Genomic DNA, 7270 nt, shown 5'->3' on the forward strand with positions numbered 1-7270 from the left:
GGCTCTGTCTGCTGGCAGCTCAGGGAGAGGCACTGTCCCTGGTAGGGAGGGGGAGCCAAAGCAGACCCAGAATCTGCCCAGCAACCAATAGAGAATGAGAGGCCTGTCCCAGGGAGTTCAGGAAAGGGGAGAAGCCATTTTTGAGTCAGTCTGGAGCCAGCCAGGGCAAGGGCAGGACTGGCTGTGTGGGGAGCTAGTGAGTCCCAGGCCTGCATGCAGGGTTCCCCCTGAGAACTGGCCTCTAGGGACCTGACAGCAGATCCCGCAGCTGGGCTTTTCCCTCTCCCCTGATGACTCCCAGTTTGTAGAGTTTTCCTGGGAAACTTCCCCAGCCAGGCTGAGTTAGCTCTCCAGCTCCCTAGGTGAGACAAGTCACCACACGGTCAGCTCTGCTCTGGCTGCTAGTCCAGGCCTGCTGTGAGCAGTGTGTCTGGACACTGGGCTGGGAGACTACAGTTTGGATGTTAGTGTAGTTGTGTAACCTGCACCTTGAGCCCTGCACCCCTTTGTGGGGAGGGGAAATCCTGGGACTGAAGCAGCCCGACTCCTGCCTGAAGAGGATCCCTGCCAGCAGAGATCAGCCCCTCTGCAGTGACTGAGGAGTCCAGAGTCAGCTCTGAACCTGAGGATCATTCATGGAGTTTGTGAGTGAACCATCTTCTAGTTAGTCAGGGAAATTGTTTTGGGGACCCCCTACTCCCTGAACTGTGTCCTCAAGCCAGGGAGTGAGGGTTTGGGGATTTTATAACCTGCTGTGTACTAAACCTGTGGAGGGACTTACCACCTTCTCCCACTTATGAGTCCTTTGGGCTATACTGAAGCCAGTCGGCCACCCTGCTAAACCACTGCAGAGAAGATATCCTGGTCATAGGTCAGCAAGGACCCCTACAAAGTATGCATATCAACAGGACACTAATCTTACATTTGCTACATCAGGTCCCCTGACTGGGAAAGTCAGGGGTATCAGCAGCATGGGCACCGGTGACCCTAAAAATAGTGTTTTACCTTGTTATGTTACAGTTGTCTCCTGTTTAATATAATTACTGTGTTGAATACATTGTATGTATTTGATTATTTCTTGGGAGTCTCCAACTATCTGGCAAGTAAGTGAGGGTTACCCTGTGGTTAGAATTTTCCTCCCAAGCTGCCCTGGTGACCCTGCCAGGCAGGAGCGAGGTAGGTGAAGGCACCGCCAAATAAATTCATAGGGAAAAATAAAGAAGATACACCCTGCTGAGTGGGTGGCGGGATACAGAAGAACCCAGACCTGTCCATCAAAACCTGTAAGCAGATTGGCATTAAAGGCAACCAGGTGGAGAGAAGGTGCTACATTTGTTAACACTATATATTTTGATAGAACTCTGCTGACAAGTTTCACGGGGAACCACCTCCTGCTCCCACTGATCCATTAATGACCACAGAGTCTGTGGGGGTGGAGTGTGCAAAAATTCCTTTGGTCATTCCAGAAAACAGGCTTGAGTTATTAAAGACCCTGGACCTTTCCAGACCACCCCATGTTAATAACAGTGAACTTTCTATGGTGATCAACCCAGCCTTGCAGTACCTGGGAGAAATACCCCTCCCTGTTGGTGAAGTCTTTAGGTTGGTGTAGGGGGCAAAGGATAGGCACGTGTCCCATCAATAACCCCATACAGTGTGGGAAGCACATCTGTGCAAAGTCATCAATAACCTCCTGTGCATTGTTAATCTTTATGACATGGCATAGCACCACCCTTGTCATAGCCTTACAAACATCCATGACAACAGCCCCAGTGGTTGAGCTACCAACAGCCAACTGGGTTAGCTACTGACCGGTAGCAACAGGGTGTGGCAAGCTTCCAGACAGCGATAGCCACATGCTTCTCCATGCTGAGGAGAAGCTCAAAGATGAACTCTGCAGATTTCTAGGAAAGTGGCTTTTGTCATTCTGTAGCTCCGCCATCACTGCTGGTCATCCCAGTTCTGCATCATTATCTTGTCCCACCTGCCAGTGCTAGTCAACTGAGCCCAAAGGGTAATCCACTGAGTAAAGCTGCTCCAGATAAACGCCCTGCAGAAGTAACGGCTTGATTTCATCTATCTGCTTCTCCTCCTCCTGCAGCTGTATTGCTGCGGCATAAGGCATCCAAAGCCATATGGAGCCACAGAGCCAAATCCATCTGCCTAAGCGACTGTCAATACAGATGTGTCACCCTGTTCATGATCAGGATTGTGGCGCTCAGCAATGCATTCTCCATGTTGCCAGACAGCTGTTCAAAAATGGCACTGGCAAAATATAGCTTAATTATGGGATGCCAGGAGAGGAATTATGGGAGTTTGTTAGTTTGACCCCAAGCCCCAGATTTCCTGTAGCTTTTCATAGGCACCCCACAATGCATGGCAAGAAAAAATCAGAGCACAGAATTGTACAGTAGCACATTGCACCATAGTATATCTGCCCAGAATGCTGCACTGTTAATTTGAACAAGCGCAGAGGTGCATGGATGCAAGGCTTAACAAGGAAGGTACCATAACAAAGCAGGGTGGAAGCACTTCAGTTTGATATAGTTAAACTGCTGCACTTAGAGTGAACAAACTAATCTGATATAACATCCCCAAACAGACACGCTCTGGGAACGACAGACACAGACTAGCTCGGCTTGACTAGCACACTAAAAATAGCAGTGTGGATGTTGTGGTTTGAGTGGCAGCTCAGGCTCTCAAGCTCACCTGACCCCCCTGCATCTGAACTTGGGTGGCTGGCTTGAGTCTCCCACAGAACTGCAACATCCACACTGCTGTTTTTAGCACACTAGCTGAAGCCAAGCTAGTGTGGGAGTCTGTCTACCCAGGCTGGGAGGCTCACTTCCAGCGGCAGTGCAGACAGACCCTTAGAGACCAATTCTCCTGAATAACTTGAGTGTTCCAGAAAAGTAACCCCTCCCTTAAGAAACCCAGAAGTGAATGACTAGTACCTGTGGTTAGTTATTCATTCTGATTCCTGAAAGGAGACTCCTCTTAATAGATAATTATCTTGTATTGTTCTTCCCAGTATCCCTCCCTTCAGCATAGACTGAGCGGATACAGCTTGAGGAAAGACAGGCATACAAGTAACATGCACCAGGTGTTTTCTCCAAGTTAACGAGGGGCTTGTAAGAACAATGAAAAGTGACCACTAGTAGGCTGTAGCAGGGAGCATTTTGTTTTAAAGGAACGTTTTTTCCCTTGGTTCAGATTAACTTTGGAGGGAGAACAGGGGAGGTTAGGTGAACAAGTTAAACATTTTCCAGATGTAAGAGCTGCAACTATACTCCGGAGGCAAAGCTCTCCAAACTAGAGAAAGGATATTGAGACGGCCCCAAAAGTATAGAGAAATCTGCTTTGGTGTCCTGTCTCTGCTTAAGGAAATTAGGTGCTTACCAAAACCAGCCAAAAATAATTCCATCAGTCTTGCCATGCTTACCTTTTCCACATTGCTTAAAAACATATGATTCTATATTAAAAATTGTGTTGCCTACTAAAGTCCTGATCTGCATGCCAAAGGAAAATGCAGCTTAATTGCCAAAATGCAATCCAAAAAGGAAAAATGGGGCGTTAGCATTGAATCTGAAAGGTAATCTGCAAAGGACTCACAAAATCAGACACCCATATTTAAGCAGGCAAAAGGGACCAAACTAGGTTTGGCAACATAGCAGGGAGGAGACAAGTGGCCCCAGTAACCCTCCTGGTGGAAGTTTGGGCAATTTACTATTTAACATATCACTGAAGATAAAGCCTAGCAGATTGGTTCTAATGTGAAACAATCAAGCGTGACAGATTACATGTCTAAGGAAGTATTGTCATTGTTCAGTGTCTTCCTGGAGTAAACATTAGGACCCTCTGATATACACAAGTGGCTTCTACTGAAGTCAACAGGAGCTATGAGAACATAAAATTTGCCCTCAGAATTCAAGCCCAGACAACAGCAGAAACTATCAAGGCCAGGGGTGGCCAACCTGAGCCTGAGAAGGAGCCAGAATTTACCAGTGTACATTGCCAAAGAGCCACAGTAATATGTCAGCAGCTCCCCCTACCCGCTCCCAGCATCTCCCACCCAGCAGCACCCCCTCCCTCCCCGCACCTCCTGATCAGCTGTTTTGTGGCGTGCAGGAGGCTCTGGGGGGGAAGGGGGGAGGAGTGAGGGCATAGCAGGCTCAGGGGAGGGGGCAGGAAGGGGTGGATTGGAGTGGGGGCAGGGCCTGTGGCAGAGCCAGGGGTTGAGCACCCACCGGCATACTGGAATGTTGGCGCCAGTAGCTCCAGTCCCGGAGTTGGTGCCTATACAAGGAGCCGCATATTAACCTCTGAAGAGACACATGTGACTCCGGAGCCACAGGTTGGCCACCCCTGATCTAGGCCAACGATCTCATCTCAAAACTAAGTGAGGTGATGTCCTTCAAAATTCCAGCACAAAAGGGATAAAGACTAGTGCTCAGCAACATGCAGCCATTTCTGTGAGCCTGCCAGCTACGCGGACATTGCAGATGGGTACATCTGCAGTATAGTTCCTGTAATCATCTAGGAGGATCTTAGAAAACCAAATGTTTTGGTCAAATTATTTTCATAATGGCTACTTATGCATGTTTATACTGATTTTTTGACTGTCTAAAAAGAAAGTCTTCTTTGTTTCAAGTCTTGTTGGGGGTAGGGTGGGGCAAAAAAGACTGTGTATAGAATATTGTGAGTGTCAGGTCTCCGTGCCTTTAATCCTGTTTGACCAGAATAGCATATGTAAAAATCCAAAAGGTGTACAAGATGGGCATCCCATCTTGGATTTGGATTTGTTGGACTAGAGTATATATAGGCTTGGCAGAATTCAACTTAAAAAAAAAAACAACACAACAACAATTTTGACAGATGATGTATTTTTTCTGATGATCCATTTAAATGTTCACTGTTGCAGGAACTTATGGGAGTGTTAGACAATAATTATTTAATGACGATATCTAATAAGCTGTCAAGCAGCATTTTTCTTACTTTGTCAATCTGTAAATTTCTATCATTATTGATGGAAATATTTTTGTTTGTTTGGATGTGTATGGTGATATTGACCTTTACTGATAAAAATCAAATCCTTCCAACCTTAAGTATATTAGCACACGGGAGCCTGTACCTATCCTGGCGAATGCAACTTCTTTCCAACTCGTATTTCATGTAGCTTTCTTCCTCCATGTTTTTTTTTATTTTTTTTTTTTTACTTAAATCTGTACCACTTAGTCAGCACCATTTAGTCAGTCTGCACCCATTCTTTGTACTTACATTTCATGGCTCATCCAGGAAACTGCAGAAACACTTTGATCTGGCAGTTCCCTTAACCTTAAGTCCAACTAAAGATCCAAAATAAATTCTTTAGACGGGGCAGCAATTCTTTATTTCCTTCCCCTCTCACGCCCAACCTTTTTTTGTTTTTACCGCAGCTTGGTCTTCGGTTTAAATACAAACCATTCACATCAGTTAAATGCTATTTGATTATGTATATTACAGGAATACAAGCATTTTGAAACAGATTATCCTAGTGAATGACATTTCATTTGAGATCTCAAAAGGCACAAGCAACAAAGACTCCTGTGGCACCTTATAGACTAACAGACATATTGGAGCATAAGCTTTCGTGGGTGAATACCCACTTCGTCAGATGCGTGTAATGGAAATTTCCAGAGGCAGGTATAAATATGCAGGCAAGAATCAGTAATTAGTAATTCTAGTAGTAGCCTGAGCTTTCAAATAGCAAAGCCATGAAAAAAAGTCTGCTGGGTGATGCGGTTAAAAAGAGAACATAAAAAAAACCTACATCCAACTCCTACTTGGATAGGACCCTGTGCTGCTACTACTGATCTCAAAACTTCTTGTACTTTTCAGACACCCTGAAATAGCCATTACATTGTTGATCTGTATTGGAACAAATTCTGTTTCTTAAGGAAGCTTCCTTAACCACCTTGAGCATGTCTAACCCACAAAGAGGGTGTAGGCTGAGAGGGAACTGTGGTTTTCTCTTTTAAAATTTGCTTTTTTGTTTCGGTGGAACATTATGGCCACTTGTCTGAAGAGGTTAGCTATCACTGTTGACCTTATCAGCAGATAAGGCCAGAGTAGATTAACCAGACATTGCTATCCTGGGATAATTGCAAAGTTGACCTCCACATAGCTGTGACTTGGCCATCTTTTCCCAATAAATATGGCAATCCCCATACACTGACCACAATTTCATCACTAAGGCCTTGTCTACACTAATGAGGTAAGTCAATTTAAGTTACACTAATTAAGTTACATAATTGAAGTCGATATAGCTTAGATCAATTTACAGTGGTGTCTACACCTTGCTATGTCGGTGAGAGACTGTCTTCCATGACTTATCGCATCTTCAACAGACCCTCTAAATTGATCCCGCTGCAGCACCGATTTAGCCCGTAATGAAGACAAGCCCTTAAATTCTCTTATATCTTTTCACTGCAGACTTCCGCTATGGTCCAAGGATCTTCCTTCCAGTTTTCCTTCAGGCTTCCCTCCCCAATGGGATAGCTGTTCCAAGCCAAGATTTATTAAATGCTATACTCGCTAACAATTGTTACTAGGATATGGCTTCTAGCCTCTCTACAAAGGAAAAAAATGATAATGAATTTCCAGTAGCAGTTTCAGCAATCCACCCCTTCCCCCCCAAATCCATAAACTATTCTGGTTGCTCCAAAGCTGTGAGTGACCTACTGTGTTTGGTGCACAAGGGCGGTTTCTTTGGCTTACAGTTGTTGCAGCACCTCATCTGGCATGTTTTGTAGCGCACTTTGCTCTTGGAAAAATATATTTGATGAGTGAATGGGTTGTAAGGTTGTTCTGGACCTCCTTCAAAACCAAAGGAGCAAATCTCCCACTTCTTCTCTGGCAGGAGAGCAGAGATTTTCTTTTTCATTTTCAGAGACAGACATTCTAGAGAGTCTATGGTTGTATGAAGCAACAGAGGGTCCTGTGGCACCTTTGAGACTAACAGAAGTACTGGGAGCATAAGCTTTCGTGGGTCAGAACCTCACTTCTTCAGATGCAAGTGCATCTGAAGAAGTGAGGTTCTTACCCACGAAAGCTTATGCTCCCAGTACTTCTGTTAGTCTCAAAGGTGCCACAGGACCCTCTGTTGCTTTTTACAGATTCAGACTAACACGGCTACCCCTCTGATACTTGACACCATGCAAGGCACTGCATTTAGCCGTATGGAATGGAAATCTATCAACCTCATGAAGAAACTTGCACAAATACAGACAGA

At 45.2% G+C, this 7270-nt stretch overlaps 1 protein-coding gene and 1 long non-coding RNA gene across 2 annotated transcripts in view; one reads left to right on the plus strand and one right to left on the minus strand.

Moving 5' to 3' along the window:
• Positions 1 to 7270, minus strand: part of NET1 (neuroepithelial cell transforming 1) — a 77024-nt gene that overhangs the window by 40603 nt on the left and 29151 nt on the right. The gene's annotated exons all lie outside the window — the stretch shown is intronic.
• LOC117874261 overlaps positions 333 to 7270 on the plus strand; it is a 14009-nt gene continuing 7071 nt past the window's right edge. The window contains exon 1 of the long non-coding RNA XR_004644929.1: positions 333 to 644. This is a non-coding gene — a long non-coding RNA (uncharacterized LOC117874261). The remainder of the gene's footprint in view (positions 645 to 7270) is intronic.

The sequence above is a fragment of the Trachemys scripta genome, chromosome 1 (genome assembly GCF_013100865.1).
Source record: "Trachemys scripta elegans isolate TJP31775 chromosome 1, CAS_Tse_1.0, whole genome shotgun sequence".
Taxonomy (NCBI): domain Eukaryota; kingdom Metazoa; phylum Chordata; order Testudines; family Emydidae; genus Trachemys; species Trachemys scripta.